The sequence below is a fragment of the Fistularia commersonii genome, chromosome 24 (assembly GCF_037954325.1).
Source record: "Fistularia commersonii isolate RoL2024-O1a breed Wild chromosome 24, RoL_Fcom_v1.0, whole genome shotgun sequence".
NCBI classification, from domain to species: Eukaryota; Metazoa; Chordata; class Actinopteri; order Syngnathiformes; family Fistulariidae; genus Fistularia; species Fistularia commersonii.
The window spans coordinates 7,275,566-7,294,812 of record NC_141307.1 but is presented as its reverse complement, the minus strand read 5'-3'; the positions used below and the strand labels follow the sequence as shown (position 1 = coordinate 7,294,812).

General features: G+C 42.9%; 2 non-coding genes across 2 annotated transcripts; both read left to right on the top strand.

Annotated features, from left to right (window-relative positions):
- The first annotated feature begins 2,227 nt into the window (after positions 1 to 2,227).
- On the top strand, positions 2,228 to 2,346 carry LOC147219833 (5S ribosomal RNA). The gene has a single exon (XR_015108615.1). It is a non-coding gene; the product is annotated as a 5S ribosomal RNA (ribosomal RNA).
- Positions 2,347 to 4,190: 1,844 nt separating this feature from the next.
- Positions 4,191 to 4,262, top strand: trnap-ugg (transfer RNA proline (anticodon UGG)). Its single transcript has one exon. It is a non-coding gene; the product is annotated as a tRNA-Pro (tRNA).
- The last annotated feature ends 14,985 nt before the right edge of the window (positions 4,263 to 19,247 follow it).

Here is a 19,247-nt window from a genome sequence, read left to right as displayed (position 1 = left end):
TAGATGCCAAATGTAGGATTTTCAACAAAAATTGGACAGCTAAGTATTTATTTACTGAAGTTGGAGGTAAAGCTGTGTGTTTAGTTTGCGGGGAGCAGATTGTCGTGTTTAAGGACTACAATTTGAGTCGGCATTACCAGACGAAACATGCAGAGAAATATAAAAACCTGACTGATGACGAAAGAACGCGGACATTGGAAGCTTTGCTAGCCAAGCTGCAAACGCAGCAAGGCTTTTTTACCAAGCTTCATACATCCAGGGATGCAGCAACCAAGACCAGCTTCGTGATATCCCACAAAATAGCCAAAAACAGCAAGCCATTCGCAGAGGGGGAGTTTGTGAAAGAGTGCTTGGTAGACTCTGCAGCACTAATATGCCCTGAAAAAAAGCGGCATTTGAGCAAGTCCCGCTGTCCAGGCGAACCGTGACGAGAAGGATCGAGGACATTGCGGGGAATCTGGAGCTACAGCTGCAACGTGAAGTGCCAAGTTTTGACTTTTTCTCCTTGGCTTTGGACGAGAGTTGTGATGTCCGCGACACAGCCCAGCTACTCGTATTTGTCCGTGGGATAGCGCCGGACTTCAAGATTACGGAGGAGCTGGCAGCAATGCGGTCGTTAAAAGGGATGACGACAGGGAGCGATCTCTTCACTGAGGTAAATGCTTGTATGGACACGTTGGGACTGAAATGGGACAGACTGGCAGGTGTCACCAAGGACGGTTGTCCAAATCTTACAGGGAAAAATGTCGGACTTTTAAAACGCATGCAGGATAAAGTGACTGAAATTGACCCTGATCAGAAATTGGTATTTTTACATTGTATTTTACACCAACATGTGTTGTGCAAATCAGTGCTAAAAATTAACCATGTTATCGATGTTGTTACTAAAATAGTTAACTTCATCAGGGCGCGGGCACTGAATCACAGACAGTTTATAACACTTCTGGAGGAGCATGAGAGTGAGCACAGTGACATTGGCTACCACACTTCTGTGAGATGGCTCAGCCTGGGCAAAGTGCTAAAAAGAGTCTGGGATCTGAAAGCAGAAATCCAGGAGTTTTGTGAGACAAAAGGCAAGGCTACCCCAGAGCTTGCAGATGAGGACAGGATGGCAGATTTTGCATTTGCTGTTGATGTGACTGCACTGATGAATGAACTGAACACCAAGCTGCAAGGCAAGGGCCTTTTTGTGCATGAAATGCACAGCCCGGTGAAGGCTTTCATGAGAAGGATACAGTTGCTTTCAAGACAACAGGAGAGCAACACTCTCACTCACATGCTGACCCTGAAAGAAGTCACACCATCAGCTGATAACCTCTGCAGGTACTCATCCATGTGAGGAGCATTGCATGGTGAGTTTTCAAGGCGATTTGAGGATCATAGAACAATGGAGGATGACATGCACATGATTTCTTCTCCCTTTACCTTCCGTGTGGATGATGCACCCAGTGATTTACAGCTGGAACTCATTGACCTGCAGTCTGATGTAGTACTGGCAGAGCACTTTAAGTCAGGATCTCTGCTGGATTTCTACTCTTCTCTCAAGGAGGAGAACTTTCCAAACATTAGGAGACATGCTCAGAAGATGTTTGTTCTCTTTGGCTCTACCTACATTTGTGAACAAACATTTTCAATGATGAAGTTTACAAAATCCAGGTATAGATCCTCTCACTGATGATCATCTGTCAGCTGTGCTTCACATCTCCACTACAGACATTTAACCTGACTTCGATGCACTTGTTAAAGCCCAGCAGAGATTAGATTTCTCTCACTGAACAAGAAAAAAGAACTTTAAAACACCAAATGAGGTAGCTAGAGCTTCTCTCTTGGCAACCTGTCGTACGCCTTTTCTAGGTGTACAAAAAGGCAATGGGGCTCCCACGGGCCTTCTCTGTACTTCTCTATGAGCATTCTCGGCGCAAATACTGCATCTATAGTACTCTTCCTTTTTCCATGTTTATTTTATTTAATTTTCTCAGTCTCTTGTAATTTACTGTCCCGCCGTGAATTCGAGTCCTGGTATGGCCTTTGATAGCTCCCTCTTTACCTTAGGCTGCAGCCTAAGGTAAAGTGTGTCTGATGATTTTGGTTAAAGTAACCTTGGGTGCCACTGGCTGTAATCATGGAAACGCAATAGAAGGAGCTCCAGACAAATCTGGAAATGACTGGAGGTGGAAAAGACGGAGGACGGCTGCTTATAAAATGCCCTTCCGCGTAGGGTAGTCTCGTTTACGGCCATACCACCCTGAACACGCCCGATCTCGTCTGACCTCGGAAGCCAACCAGGGTCGGGCCTGGTTAGTACTTGGATGGGAGACCGCCTTGGAATACCAGGTGCTGTAAGCTTTTTCATGTTCGTCCTCTCTGTCCCCAGCAGGGGGTGCTGTCTCTCAAGAGCGCCAACATTTCACACACGGACACCCGCGCTCATTCCCTTGTGTCTGTCCCACCGGAGTCACAGTGAAGCGCTCAGTCATAGTTCCTCGCCTTACCTTTCGGGTCACTTTCCGTTGTCTCGCCGTCTCTGTCTGTCGCTCGTCGCCTTTCTTGTCATCCCTGTACAGTATTTTTCCATGTGTGCTGTATTTCTTTTTCTTTTGAATCATCCAGTCGCTGACCTCCGTACCGCTGGCTCTCCTAGACACTTCCATGCCTCCACATGTACGGCATGTCATTAGGACCCACTGCCTTTGAACTCCTCATCCTCTTCGTTGCCTTCCTCGCTTCTTTTCTTAAGAATAAGAATAAGAATAAGAACAACTTTATTAATCCCGAAGGAAATTGCAGTGCCAGAGTTACAGAAAATATAACAGTAACAAATCATAAAAGAAAGGCAGAATTAGAAATAAAAATAAACTATAAACTATAAAGTGTCTCAGTGAAACTATAAAGTGTCTTAGTAAGCAGTGATAAAACTATAAGTGTCTTAGTAACAAGTGAGGTAAGGAGTGCACAATAGTATGATAGAAGGGAACATTGTAGTGTAGCTGTTACGAGATGAGATGAAATATGATGAAATATTGCACAGTTTCTGAATATTGCACAGAAATGAGATATTGCACATTTTTGTTTGTTTTTAGGTTAAAGATAGGTTGTTATGGTTGCCGGCGGCTGAATGGAGAGGAGTTAAAAAGTCTGATCGCCTCAGGAGGAAAGACCTCCTGTGGCGTTCAGTGGAGCTCCTCGGTGGTATCAGTCTACGGCTGAAAGAGCTCTGACAGGACGTCAGTGTGGCATGCAGGGGGTGATGGATGTTGTCCATGATGCTGAGGAGCTTCTTCAGCATCCTCCTCTCTGACACCTGCACCACAGACTCCTGCTCCACGCCCAGGACAGATCCAGCTCTCCTGATGAGCTTGTTTATTCTGTTAACGTCAGCTTTCTTGAGCCTGCTGCCCCAGCACACAACAGCGTAGAAGATGACGCCGGACACCACCGAGTGGTAGAACATCTGCAGCATGGTCCTGCAGACATTGAAAGATCTGAGCCTCCTGAGGAAGAACAGGCGGCTCTGACCCTTTTTGAAGATGGCGTTGGTGTTAATAGTTGTAAAGTTGTAAATAGTTGACAAGTTGTAAATTACTTTGGAATTCTTTAAAGCTGGTGTTTGGTGGTTTGATGCCAAACTTATCTGGTTTTGTAGCAATATATTGAATCAAAGGGCAACGTTTCTGATGGGTAAAGCTGTTCATCAATTGTGATGTGACGACCAGGTCTGTACAGTCATGGCCAAAAGTTTGGAGAATGGCACAACAATAGAACCATCTGGCAAACACCTAAAAACCATGAAGGAACAGACATTGTGAAAGTGGCAATCTCAAAACTTTTGGCCATGACTGTAGAATGTGAAGACCACGGCCTCAGCTACATTTCACACCTTGCATTGTACTCCCAGCAAGTGGCTGCCTGCCATTAGTGCCATATTAGAATAAAAGCAGGTGGTCATCAGAAGGAAACCCCAAGGCTCAGGAATCTCATATCAGTTTTGAGCTGGTAAAGGGCAGTGTTTCCTCAAAGCGTCTCCAAGTGCTTGTTTATTCGGGAATGTGGGTATTCTGTAAGTCTTTCCAAAGAGTGTGGTTCAGTCCTGCTCTATATTTGTACAGCATCATGGAAACGCTGTGTTGGTGTTTGGTGCTATATGAATAATCAAATTTGATTGGTCGTGACTCAACTCAGCAAGCTTTTGTGGCTCGTTGGTCTAGGGGTATGATTCTCGCTTTGGGTGCGAGAGGTCCAGGGTTCAAATCCCGGACGAGCCCGAGCCCTTCCAATGCTACATTCTGCTGTGTCATACGGACGTATCCGGTCTACTCTTCGCACACACCTTGCATCCTCTGCTTCAGCAGCGATGTTCAACCATCACAGACTTTTCCACCCAATGATTACTTATATAGAAGAAAAAACTCCCAAGTGTCAGCTTCACAAGGAAGACACCTTTGTAGTATTTGGTTTTCAGGACCACCTCGCTATAATGTCATCCAGAATGGTGAGACTGAAAATAGAGTCTACTCGTAAGCCCTTTAGTACCAGGGCTTACAATGGGCCCATGGCATTGCTGGCTACCTTCTCGTTTTCCATTGCAGTAACCAGGCACTTCACCGTTTGCTTGGGGCAACAGGTGAATCTGCCTTCAGATTAGCATGCAGGCTCTGATTATTCTTCAGGGGAGCCTGGTCTTACAGCCCTCAAGGATTTTCTTTGGGATTGCTTCGCCAGGACACTGGAAACAGGCTGGATCCTCTCCAAAATACTTTTGTACTTTGGCAGGAGGGGGCAGGACATCATACATGGATCTGATGGTCAAGCTCAGCTTGTGGCCTCCATGTTCCACTGCCGCTCCAAAAGATCATACTACTTTTTACACCATCTCAGCTCACCCAGCGGCCATGCTTGGTGAGGGACAAAGCTCTGGCAATTCAGTCTGCTTCTTCCTGGTGGTGCATGTCCAGTACCACCAGCTGGTGCTGCTCAGCGGGAGAAGCCTTCCGTCATGTGGGATATTTTTGTTTTCCTGCACCTCTTGCCATGTTGAATTGGCCCACAATGTCCCTTTGTCTCACGGCAGACTTTGCCTTTGCTTTACTTTTCATTTTCTCCCAGTCTCTACGGTAGAAGCAGCACTGCCGCTGAAGAGATGTTGGGACTCTTTGACATTGTCTCATGTCTTGCTTAGTAATACTTGTATTTCTCCACCAGGCCCAATTATGGTGGGGATAGGGCTCCATTGATTGTGATCAGCGTTGCAGAGAAAATCAAGTCACATCTCATTTGCCATTAGGTTTTCTCACATTCAATACCTTTTCAAGGGTGACATTTTACCAGTTCTTCGGTCTTCCCTATCCGGTCAACGTCAAGGTACGCTCTCACCTATCAGTTGTCTTCAACGTAGGTATCCTGTGCAACAAAGGAGTCGGAGCTAATATCCCGGTTCAAATGACAACAAAACAAAACAAACGTACTTGCTCACATTACAGCGCTGTGAAAAAGTAGGAGCAAAGGAGATGAGAGTCAGGGAATCATCAGTGATATAAATCCGGGACCTCTCGCACCCTAAGCGAGAATCATACCCCAAGACCAACGAGCCACGCCCACTGCTTGCATGTTGACTGTTTTTCGCGCTTTATTAAATCTCTATTATAGTTTGTTTTCTTTATTTATATTCCCTTCATCCACCTGGATGAGCCCATGAGGTGGGGCAGCTAAATGACTCTGGTGACAAGGAAGATGAAGAGGACAAAGGCAGAGCAGAGGACAAAGTGGTGGGAGCTGAAAAGGGAGGAGTGTTGCATGGTTTTAAGGGAGGAGTTGAGAAAGGGTCTGGGTGGTCACGGTGAGCTTACAGATGATTGGACAACAGCAGCTCGAGTTATCAGGGAGACAGATAGGAGAGTACTCGGTGTGTCATCTGGAAGAAAAGTAGACAAGGAGACTTGGCGGTGGAATGAGGAAGTGCAGGAGTGTATACAGAGAAAGCGGTTAGCAAAGAAGAAGTGGGATACTGAGAGGACTGAAGAGAACAGACAGGAATTCAGGGAGATATAGCGAAAGGTAAAGATAGAGGTAGCAAATGCAAAACAAAAAGCGTACGGTGACTTGTATGCTCGGATGGATAGAAAGGAGGGTGAGAATGATCTATACAGGTTGGCGAAAACAGAGAGATAAATATGGAAAGGATGTACAACAGGTCCGGGTGATTAAGGACAGAGAAGGAAATGCATTGACAGATGCTAGAAGAGTGATGAGAAGATGGAAAGAGTACTTTGAAGAGCTGATGAATGGGGAAAATGAAAGAGGCAAGGGTAGAAGAGGGGACTATTGTAGACCACAAAGTAGCACAAATTAGTAAAAGTGAAGTGAGGAAGGCATTGAAGAGGATGAAGAGGGGAAAAGCAGTTGGTCCTGATGATATACCTGTGGAGGTGTGGAAGTGTCTAGGAAAGGGAGCAGTAGATTTTCTGACTAGATTATTCAACAGGATCTTAGAGGGTGAGAAGATGCCTGAAGAATGGAGACAAAGTGTGATGGTGCCTATTTTTAAGAATATAGGGGATGTGCACAATTGCGGCAACTATAGAGGAATAAAGTTGATGAGCCGTACAATGAAGTTATGGTAAAGAGTAGTGGAAACTAGACTGAGAGCAGAAGTCAGCATTTGTGAAAAGCAGTATGGCTTCATGCCGAGGAAGAGTACTACAGATGCAGTATTTGCGTTGAGAAAGCTAATAGAGAAGTACAGAGAAGGCCAGAGGGAGCTGCATTGTGTTTTTGTAGACCGAGAAAAAGCATATGACAGGGTGCCAAGAGAGGAGCTCTGGTATTATATGAGGAAATCTGGAGTGGCAGAGAAGTATGTTAAACTGGTGCGCGACATGTATGCTAGCTGTGAGACATTGGTACGGTGCGCTGTAGGGGTAACAGAGAAGTTCAAGGTGCAGGAGGGACTCAACCAGGGATCAGCTCTGAGCCCGTTCTAGTACGCAATGGTGATGGACAGATGAGGTTAGACAGGAAACCCCTTGATGTTTGCGGATGACATTGTGATCTGTAGTGAGAGCAGAAAACAGGTAGAGGAAAATCTAGAGAGGTGGAGGTATGCTCTGGAAGGGAGAGGAATGAAAGTTAGTTGCAGCAAGACAGAATATATGTGTGTGAATGAGAGGAACTCGGCTGGAACGGTGAGGCTACAGGGAGTGGAGATCAAGAAGTTGGAGGATTTCAGGTACTTGGGGTCAAAAGTCCAGAGTAACGGAGAGTGTGGAAAAGAGGTGAAGAGACGGGTCCAAGCAGGTTGGGATGGGATTGAGAAAAGTGTCAGGGGTACTATGTGATAGAAGACTATGGGCCAGAATGAAAGGAAAGGTGTACAAGACTGTGGTGAGACCAGCGATGCTGTATGGCCTAGAAATGTTTGGAACAAGGTGTAAATTACTTTGGAGTTCTTTAAAGAATTCTAAAATAATTTTAAACTTGTTCCATTAACCTTCAACTTGTTGAGATTAACACTTTTTGACCAAATGGCTTAATCTTTTATCCCTGCGACTGGATTTCAGTAAATGTGACATATTGTAATAGAATTACGTCTTACTCAAAACATTCTAACTCCAGACACTAGTTTTAAAGACTTCCATTGTTATTTAAACTTGTTCAGAAAAGATTCAACTTGGTGAGATAAACACTTGCTGATTAATTTCCTTTATCTTTAATCCTGTTGCTGGTTTTCAGTAAATATGACATTTAATCTGTAGAATCACATTCTATTCATCATATATCAGCACCAGACACCAGCTATAAAAGAAGTACAAAATTAAAAAATGCTAAAAAAAATGTGATGCTCAACAATATATAGTTTATATTTAATGAAATCCAGCCACATGTTTAAATGGTAAAGCAATTTGTTCAGGAAGTGTTTATCTCACCAAATTGAAGGTTTTTGGCACAAGTTAAAAATAATTTTGGAAGTCTTTCAAGCTGGTGTCTGTTGCTGAAATATGCGTAATAGGACATGATTCAACACAATATATTTCATATTTACTAAAATCCAGCCGCAGGATTAAAGGATAAAGCCATTTGGTCAAAATTGTTTTTCTCATCAAGTTGATGGTTTTCGTGTCATTCTTTAGAGCTTGTGTCTGTTGATGAAATATGCAGATATGGATGTGATTCTACACAATACAGAATCTACGCAATGTATGAATTCACTCTAATTTAGCTGCAAGAATGAAAGATGAAGCCATTTGGTCAAAAATGTTTATCTCGCCAAATTTAAGGTTTTTTGAACAAGGTGTAAATTATTTCAGAATTCTTTAAAGGTAGTTACTCTTGTTGAAAAATGTTGAATAGGATGTGATTCTACACAATAAAAAATCTACACATTATATAAATTCACTAGAATCCAGCAGCAAGAATGAAATATAAAGCCATTTGTCCAATTATGTGTACCCTGCAAAGTGTAAGCTCTTTGGAACAAGTTGTAAATAACATTGGAATTCCTTAAAGCTGGTGTCTGGCGCTGAAATATGCTGATTAAGATGTGATTCTAGACAATATAAAATCTACAAAATGTATACATTCACTGAAATCCAGACGCAAGAAGGGAAGAGAAACCCATTTGATCAAAAATGTTTATTTCGCCAAATTGAAGGCATTTAGAACAAGTTGTAAATTGCTTTCGAATTCTTAAAAGCCGGTGTCTGTTGCTGAAAATTGTTGAATGTGATGTGAATTTGCACTCTATTGGTCAACTGTAATGAAATCCAGGCGGGAAGTTTGAAAATAAAGGCATTTGGACCTAAAATGTTTATTTCACTAAGTTGAAGGTTGTTTGGCACAAGTTGTAAATATCTCTAATTCTTTAAAGCTGGTGACCGGTGATGAAATATGCTGATCTGGATGTGATGCTACACATGACAGAATCTACACAATGTATTAATTCCCTCAAATCCAGCCACAAGAAAGATGAAGCCATTTGGTCAAAAATGTTTTTCTTTTTTTTTTTGAACATTTATTAGAACAGGTTCCTTAACAGAGTTTTATACATTCTTACAAAACCTCATAACAAGATATACATTATACAATAATCTTTATAGGTCACTTATTTCCTCAATAGCAAGTGAAAAATAAAATAAAACTAAAAAAAAACAGAAAAAAAAACCAAAAAAAACCAAAACCCAAACACCAAGAGAAGCATCTAACTCAGTCAAATAGAGATAATATCTTCAAGTCTCCAAATATTTTTTAATGGGTGCCCATTTGTCAAGATATAGGTCTGTCTGAAGTCGTAAGTTTGCTGTTATGCGTTCCATGCAGTTTACATCCTTAAGCCTCTGACGCCACTGGTCCAGGGTAGGTGGGTGGGGTTTGTGCCAATTTACTGTGATCATTTTATGTGCAATTAATAGAAGAACTCTAAGCGTAAACACCTGTTTTTTCCTTAGGCCGCTTGTTGATGCTGTACCCATAATAAATTGCTGTGGATCAATTGGTCTGTTTAATTTTAAAATCTCACTTATTTGTTTTTTTTTATCTCTTCCCAGAATTTCATCAGTTTAGGGCAGTCCCAAAAAATGTGGGAAAAGTCCCCCGTTATGCCACAGCCCCTCCAACACAGGGGAGAACAGTTATTATCATACGAAGCTATTATCAAGGGAGATTTAAAATACCTTATTCTTAACTTCCAGCTGAACTCCCTCCATGTTGGGCTGCTTAAACATTGTTGCCAGGGCAACCAAGAACTCTCCCGTTCTCCATCAGCAATCATGGCATTAGATTGCAGTTCCCACTTAGCTTTCACATCCAGTGTGTCTACTGAAGTGTCCATATGTATCCTGCCATATATATCTGATATTGTATTTTTAATGTTCATTTTGTTCTCAACTATCTCAGTCCAATATTGTTCAAAATTAGTTGAAGCTTCTTTAATATTGTCCCATTCTTTGTGTGTCATCAAATAATGTCGAATTTGAAAATATCAAAATAAATCCTTAGAATCAATGTCGTATTTTGCCTGAAGTTGTGAAAAAGCCCTCAGAGTTCTTCCTTCAAATAACTGATTTGTTGTGATTAAACCTTTCCCTGCCCATCTAATGAAACCACCGTCCATCTTTGCTGGCAGAAAGTCACCTGCTGCTGTTATTTTTGCTGCCCTCGATAGAGCTAGAGGTAGATTCAGGAATCGTCTTGTCTTTTCCCAAACCTTAAGTGTATGGTTGACATATTCATTTTGTATCTTAAGTCCACGTCTTGCTTTTGAATTTAGAAAGGGGAGAGTTGAAAGCGAAACATTTTTAACTGAACCTTGCTCTATATGCACCCATCTTGTGTCCATATCTAGTTTTATCCATGAGACCATTTTTCCAAGTTGTGCTGCCAGGTAGTAACTTCTTAAGTGTGGCAAGGCCAATCCGCCCTTATCTCTGGGTGCACAGAGTATTTTCAATCTCACTCTGGGCCTCTTGTCCTGCCATATATATTTGGAAATGAGCTTATCCAGTAATGTAAAGATAGATACAGGAACAGTGATAGGCAGAGCATTGAACAGAAACAGCATTCTAGGTAGGACATTCATCCTGATACTTTCTATCCTCCCAACTAAGGACAAAGGAAGCACCTCCCATCTTTCTATGTCATTTTTGATCTGAGAAATTAGTTTACCATAATTTGCCTTATATAGCTGACTTGTGTCGTGTGTGAGAATGATTCCCAGGTATCTAAAGCCCCCTTTTGACCACTTGAATTTCACCTGTCCGTCCAAGCATGTCGGCCAGCATCCTGTTATCATCATTGCTTCTGATTTCCCCTCATTCACCTTGTACCCTGACACCTCCCCATAGTCCCTCAAGCATTGCATAAGGGCCGGTATAGATGACTGAGGGTTTCTTATAAACAAAAGAACGTCATCCGCGAACAACGAAATTTTGTGCATCTCCCCTTCTTCATCTACTATTCCCTCGATCTGATCGTTTGTCCTTATCAATTCAGCAAGCGGTTCGATACACAATGCGAAAAAATAGGCGAGATTGGGTTCCCCTGCCTGACTCCTTTTTTAAGGTGAAAAAATTGGGAGCGGTACCCATTCACCCTGACCCTTGATATTGGGTCTTTATTCAGTGCTTCAATCCATTTATAAATGTCATATTAAATCCCATTTGTTCCATAGTAAATTTCAGATATGTCCAGTCCACTCTGTCGAACGCCTTCTCAGCATCTAGACTGAGAAGCATTGACGGGTGAACTGAATGTCTTGCCACTGATTGTACATTTAATGCTCTTCTAATATTTGCTCCTTGTCGACCTGGTATGAAACCAGTCTGGTCTGGATTAATCAATTTACCTAAATACTTCTGCATTCTATTTGCTAATATGGCACTAATAATCTTTACGTCATTCCCCAACAAACTGATTGGCCTATAGGCACCACAATCTAATGGATCTTTCCCCTCTTTGTGTATAACCGCTATTACTGCCTCAGACCAGGTCTTAGGTGGGTCAGATAGGTGGGTTTTCTCAGATAGGAGCTATTGATTCGTCCGCCTCAGATGCAGAGAGTTTTCTTAAATCAAGATTTTTGAATATATCTTCTAATTTCCTTTTGTCTTGTGTTTCTCCTGATGTATCATAAAGGTTTTTATAGTAAGTTTGGAATGCCTCAGCTATCTCCTCTGGGTGGGAGACCTCGGTCAGAGAGGAGGGGTGTTTTATCTTAGGGACAATACGGCTTGATTGTTGTTTCCTCAGTTGAAAGGCAAGTAGCCGGCTTGCCCTATTTCCCTTTTCATAGTACCTTTGGCTTGTGTATCGAAGTGCTCCCTCTGCTTTTTGTGTGAGAAGTTCATCCAAGGAGGTTTTACTTTCTTGTATTTGTTTAAAGACATTTTTGTCCCTTGTCATTTTGTGTTCATGTACTAGTCTTTTTATGTCACTTTCCAGCTGTTTTTCCTTTTCCATTCTCTGTCGGTTTAATCTAATCGCAATTTCAATACATTTCCCTCTCAGCACCACCTTTGCCCCCTCCCAAAGAGTCGAGGGGGATACTGATCCATTATCATTAATTTTGAAGTACTCATCAATTGCTTTTTTTATGTTTTCCTTTATACTTGAATCTGTCAACAATGAAATATTTAGTCTCCAGTATTTGAAGTGCCAACCAAAGCCTAAATTTAATTTCATATATACAGGACCATGATCAGATAGGGTACCAGGTTCAATAACACATTCTCTGACTTTATATAAGCTTTGTTTTGAAATGCAAATCAAATCAATTCTTGGGTATGACCCATGTACCATGGACAGAAAGGTGAAATCTCTCGTGGTCGGGTTCTTAGCCCTCCAAACATCCACAAGTCCTAATTCTTCCAACATATGTTTTGCTGCCCTGGATTTCCTGCTAATGGGCCCATAATCAAAAGGAGTTTTATCCAATTTTACATTTAAAACACAATTGAAATCTCCTCCTAAAATTATAGTACCTCTGGCTTCTCTTGCCATTACAGTTGCCACTTCTTTGAAGAAATTGGGGTCATCTTCGTTGGGGGCATAGATATTCATGATAGTTAGCTCTACTCCACCTACTGTTCCCATGATAAGTATATATCTCCCCACTTTATCCTTCACTTCTCTCTGAATTGCAAAACTAATTGAATGACTAATCAAAGTTGCTGCTCCCCTCTTTCTGCTGTTTGAAAAAAAAGCATAAAATACCTGTGCAACCCAGTCTCTCCTCAATTTCTTATGTTCTACCTCATTTAAGTGTGTTTCCTGTAGTAACGCTATTGAGCAATTAAATTTCTTCAACTGAGTCAGCATTTTCTTTCTTTTTATAGGATCATTTAGTCCTTTGACATTATAGCTGATAATCCCTACCTCTGACATAAATCGGCATTTCTTATTTTCATTTTACTCTCCCCAGATTCACCTTTGCATAAAGTAACTATCCTTGCCCTCGTAGTACCAAAAATCACTTGTGCCGACCTAACCGACATGTCAAGGAAATAAGAACTCTTAAAACACAGAACAGAAAAAATAAAGTAAACATATGTGACTTCCAATAGTCCAGCTGAGTACAGAGATCTGTCCAGCTCCTGTTGTAATGCAGGCAGAGGGTTGTGATTTAAGATTCCCTCTGGGCAAAGTGCACTGAGTGCTGTCCAAATCACAGACCAAAGAAAAAAACAAAATCTTTGGTGAGGCGGTGATCCCAACACGGGTCTCATCGTAAAAAAATATTAATTGAAAATAATAGCAGAGTTAACTCTCCTCTCCTCTCAATAACTTTACAATATGATTCACTTAACTTCAGCATATTTGGCTGTTTAAACTATGAACAGTAATACACATAGAACTTTAAGATTGACAGTAATAACGTTATCTAATTATTTTAACATTACCCGGGCACAGTACTCCTCATCATTTTAGTCCAGCAAAACAGCCCGCAGGTCTGCGGCGGACAGTGATGTGTCCTTTCTTTCTCTCTTCCCACCATCCTGTCTTGTATGTATCATGTATCTTTTGAGAGTTCCCATTCCAGTCTCTCTCTCTTGCGAACCTGCAACTCGATGCCGAGCTTCTTCAACGTTGGCACAGCATCCACCAGCGGAGGAAATGTTTTCACTCCTGACTCCGAGTTGATTCTCAGCTGCGCCGGATAGCGGCACATTGCCCGGATCTCCTTCTCCTTCAGCTGCTTGATCACTCCTCGGACCCGCGTTCTCTTCCTCTGTATTTCTGGAGAGTAATCCTGGTTAAAGTAAATCACTCCCTTTTGGAACTTCACTCGTTTTTGGGCCCATGCTTGTCGCAGCACTGCTTCCTTTACTGTATAATCCAGAAACCTCACGATAATGGAGCGCGGAGGCGCTGAACTCGCAGGCTTTAGCCCCAGTGATCTGTGTGCCCTCTCGATTTTTATATTTAGCTCGGGCGGGAGTTGTAGCGCCGTCTCAATTAAGTTCCTCACAAAACCAATCATGTCACCTTTCTCACTTTCCTCGGGGACTTGATAAATTCTCAGATTGTTGCGGCGCATCCGATTCTGTAGATCGTCGCACATGTTCGTCAGGGCCGCCTCCCGTTTCAACAGGTGCCTCAGCATCCTCTCATGGCGCTGGCCTGTGTCCTCCACCTGGCATACCCCGGTCTCCGCTTCCTCAGTTCTCTGCTCTAGCTTCTCCATCCTTTGAATCAAGTCCGTGACCGACACCTCCAGTCTAGTTAATTGTTCCTTAGTGTCTGCAAATGCTTGCTTATTTTCTTTCCTCAACTCTTTCAACTCGCGAAGAATGTTCCCCATGTTCTGTTCATCCGTTTTTCCGCTCACCTGGCTTGGGGAAGATGGCGGCCGATTTTTTCCTTTCGCTTCTTCTTGCTGTTTTTGCTGTTTTGCTGCGTTCCGTGTGTCTCTGACCGTGCTCATCCCAATCTGCAATGCTTCAGACTCACTTTTCCACCATTAAACTGTCAAGTATTTTTTCATGAACAGCCGAACACTACCAATTTTCGGGAGAGCTCAACTCCGTGCCTGTGTCTCAGTACATTGCGTCACCGGAAGCCCCATGTGGAGGATTTTTGCTACAAGTCTCACTAGTGTTTGGCTTGCAGCCGATGACCTACAAGACAGGCGAACAGAAGATAGCATATACCATCAGTCTACTCACCGGTGCTGCACTACGCTGGGGGTCGGCGGTGTGGCGGAGAGACGGACTGCCATGCCGGTCCTATGCCGCTTTCACCGCCGAGATGAGAGAAGTATTCGACCACCCTCTCCAGGGAGACGACGCAGCGAAACGCTTGGGCGACCTCACCCAAGGGGGACAGAGTGTGGCTGAGTATGCTGTTGAGTTTCAGACCCTGGCGGCAGCGTGTGACTGGAACAACCCGGCACTACGATACGCCTTTCAGAGGGGGCTCAATGATGAGCTGAAGGACGAGCTGGCGGGGAGGGACGGACCTCCGGACCTGCATGCACTGATCAACCTCGCAATCCGGATAGACAATCGGCTCCGCGAGAGGCGGCGGGAGAAGAAAGCCCGGGGACCCCCTTCGGACCGAACCCCAGCCCTGCCTCGCCCCTATCCCGGCTCCCGTAACCCCACTTCACCACTCCGCCCGAATTCCAGCCCCGGGTCCCGCCGCGTCAGGGGAGGAGCCCATGCAGCTGGGCCGAGCGCACCTCACCGCTGAGGAGAAGACTGCCCGGCGGCACCGGAACGCCTGTCTCTACTATGGTGATGTGGGCCACTACACCGCCACCTGCTCGGCCAAGCTGGGAAAAGCCAAGGCTCGCCAGTGACTCGCCAGTGATCTCCTCCCCGCTGGCTCACCTACGGGTGTCAACCTCGCTGGAGTGGGGCATGCACCAGCGCTCGGTCTCGGCGCTGGCAGACTCAGGGGCAGAGGGCAACTTCATAGACGAGGCCCTGGTTAAAGAGCTCCTCATCCCCACCACAGCTATCCAACCACCCCGCTGCGCCCTGTCATTGAACAACCGCCGGCTGGCCCATGTACAGCGCCAGACCGTCCCCGTTCGTATCCGGATTTCTGGTAACCATTCCGAATCAATCTCCTTCGCCATCCTGTCTGGACTTCACTCCCCCCCTGGTGCTCAGGTTCCCCTGGCTGCAACTACACAATCCCCACGTCGACTGGGCCGCCGGCAAAATCCGGACCTGGAGCACATCATGCCATTCAACCTGCCTGACCTCCGCCCCAACCCCCGGTAGTTCCGCAGCCCCAGATCGACCATTAACCCCGGACCTATCCTGCGTCCCTTCCGAGTATCATGATCTCGCCCAGGTCCTCGACAAGGATAAAGCCCTGACCCTCCCCCCTCACCGGCCTTATGACTGCGCCATAGACCTCCAGCAGGACGCAGTTCTACCCACAGGTCGACTATATAATCTGTCAAGACCCGAGAGAACCGCCATAGAAGAGTATATCAGAGATTCCCTGGCGACGACCATCCACCTCTCCGGCCGGGGCGGGGTTCTTCTTCGTGGGGAAGAAGGATGGGGGCCTCAGACCCTGCGTGGACTACCGGGGTCTGAACAGGATCACCATCCGGAACAAGTACCCACTTCCCCTTATTGACTTGGCTTTTACTCTGCTCCACGGGGCCCAGATTTTCACGAAATTGGATTTAAGAAATGTGTATCATTTGCAATATCTGGTGGACTGGAAGGGCTATGGTCAGGAGGGAAGATCCTGGGTTTCAGCTCGGCGGATCCTGGACCCCTCGTTAATACGGCAATACCACCACGACCGCCCAGGCCGGCTCCGTGGGGCGCCGGGAGGCGCCCGTTGAGGGGGGGGGGGGTACTGTCAGGATCTCCTCTCGGCAGCCGAGAGGAGACATGGCTGGGTCCAATTGAGAATCAGCAGCCAGCTGCCGCTAATCAACATCCCCATAAAGAGCAGCGGCACGCACTGCCTGGCGCCAGAGAATTGTAACTCTGCTATAACTCTACTGAGACCCTGCCTAAATAAAGAGATCGGATTCCAGCCCTGTTGGTGTGGTTCCCTGCCCGAGTCCGCCCCCGACCCGTGACACTATCCTTTCAACATATAGCATGATTTCAGTAAATGTGAAATATAGCGTATAGAATCACATCCTATTCAGCATAATTCAGCACCAGACACCAGCATTAACCATTTCCAAAGTTATTTACAACTTGTGCCAAAATCTTTCAAATTCGTGAGACAAACACTTTTGGACCATATAGCTTTATCTCTGAAACCTGCGGATTGATTTCATTAAATCTGACAAAAATTTTGTAGAATCATATCTTGCTCAGCATATTTAAGCACCAGACACCAGCTTTAGAGAATTATCTTGTGATTTAAAAGGTGTTCCAATAAGCTTAAACTTGGTTAGATAAACTATTTAACCAAATGGCTTTATCTTTTGAACCTGCGTCTGGATTTTGGGAATTGTGAAGTATTTTATGTAGTATCACATGCCATTAAGCATATTTCAGCACCAGACATGAGTTTTAATGATTTCCAAAGTTATTTTCAACTTGCGTGAAAAAGCTTCAAATTGTGGAGGTAAACACTTGTTTACCAAATGGGCTTATCCTTTAAACCTGATGCCTGGTTTCAGTAAATGTGACATATATTTTATGGAATGATATTCTTTTAAATGTTTTTGACCACCACATACCTGCTTTAACGAATCGCGTAGTTATTTCCAACTTGTGCCAAAGTCTTTCAACTTCGTGTGTTTAACACTTTTTGACCAAATGGCTTTATCTCTGAAACTTGCGGCTTGATTTCAGTTAATGTGACATAAATTGTGTAGAATCACATTCTATTCAGCATATTTCATCACCAGACACCAGCTTTAAAGAATTCCAAAGTTATTTACAACTTCTGCCTAAAACCTCAAACCTCTTGAGATAAACACATTTTTTTTCCAAATGGCTTTATCCTCTTAACCTTCGGCTGGATTTAAGAATAAGAATAAGAATAAGAATAAGAACAACCTTATTAATCCCGAAGGAAATTGCTGTGCCAGAGTTACAGAAAAATATAACAGTAATAAATAATAAAGAAAGGCAGAATTAGAAATGTAAATAAACTATAAACTATAAAGTGTCTCAGTGAAACTATAAAGTGTCTTAGTAAGCAGTGATAAAACTATAAGTGTCTTAGTAACAAGTGAGGTAAGGAGTGCACAATAGTATGATAGAAGGGAACGTTGTAGTGTAGCTGTTATGAGATGAGATGAAATATTGCACAGTGTAGCTGTTATGAGATGAAATATTGCACAGTTTCTGAATATTGCACAGAAATTAGATATTGCACATTTTTGTTTGTTTTTAGGTTAAAGATAGGATGTCTGATTTCAGTAAATGTGACATTAAGTGTGTAAAATCACTTCCTATCTAGCACATTTCAGAAACCGACACTTGCTTTAAAGAATCCAAAAGTAATTTACAACTTGTTCCAAATTCATTCAATTTGGCAAGATGAACATTTTTTACCAAATGGCTTTATCTTTCATTCTTCGGCTGCATAATAATGAATTTATGCATTGTGTGGATTTAAGATTGTGTATAATCACATCCATTTCAACATATTTCAACAAAAGAAATGGGCCTCAAAGAATTCCAAAGTAATTAACAACTTGTTCCAAAACCTTTCAATTGTGAGATAATTTTTTTTGAAATAATGGCTTTATCTTTCATTCTTGCAACTGGATTTTAGTGATTTTATACATTGTGTGGATTTGATGTTGTGAAGAATCAGATAAAATTCAGCATATTTAATCCCCAGACACCAGGTTTAATGAATTACAAATTTATTGACAGCTTCTGCCAAAAACCTTCATGTTGGTGAGATAAACACTTACCGTCCAACTGGCTCTTTATTTTAAACCTGAGGCTGGATTTAAGTAAATATAATATATATAGTGTAGATTCACATCCTATCCAGTATATGTCAGCAACAGACACCAGCTTTAAAGAATCCAAAAGTTATTTACAGTTTGTGCCAAAAATCTTCATCTTGGTAAGATAAACACTCTTGACCAAATGGCTATTTCTTTCATTCTTATGGCTAGATTTGAGTGAATTTATACATTGTGTTTATTCTGTATTGTGTAGAACCACATCCTTATCAGCAAATTTCATTACCAGACACCAGCTTAAAAGAATGAAAAAATAATTACAACTTATTCCAAATGACTTCAATTTGGTGAGATATATACTTGATGTCCAACTGGCTTTATCATTTAAACCTGCGGCTGGATTATTGTAAATTCAACATATATTGTGTAGAATCACGTTCAATTCGACATATTTAACCACCAGACACCAGTTTTAAAGAATTCCCTTGATATTTAAAACATTTCCCAAGATGCTTCAACTTGGTGAGATAAATAATTTTGACCAAATGGTTCTATCTTTTAAAACACAGGGCTGGATTTCAGTAAATGTAAAATATATAATGCGAAGTCCCGTCCAATCCAGCATATGTCAGCAACAAACACCAGATTTAAAGAATGCCTTCAACTTGGCAAGATAAACATTTTTTACCAAATGGCTTTATCTTCCATTCTTGGGACTGAATTTGAGTGAATTTATACAATATGTGGTTTTAATATTGTGTAGTCATTCCTAATCAGCATATTCGTTCACCAGATCTTCTTCTTCTTCTTCTTCTTCTTTCGGCTTTTCCCTTCAGGGGTCGCCACGGCGGGTCAACTTTCTCCATCTAACTCTATTCTCTTATCCTCCTCTCTCACACCAACT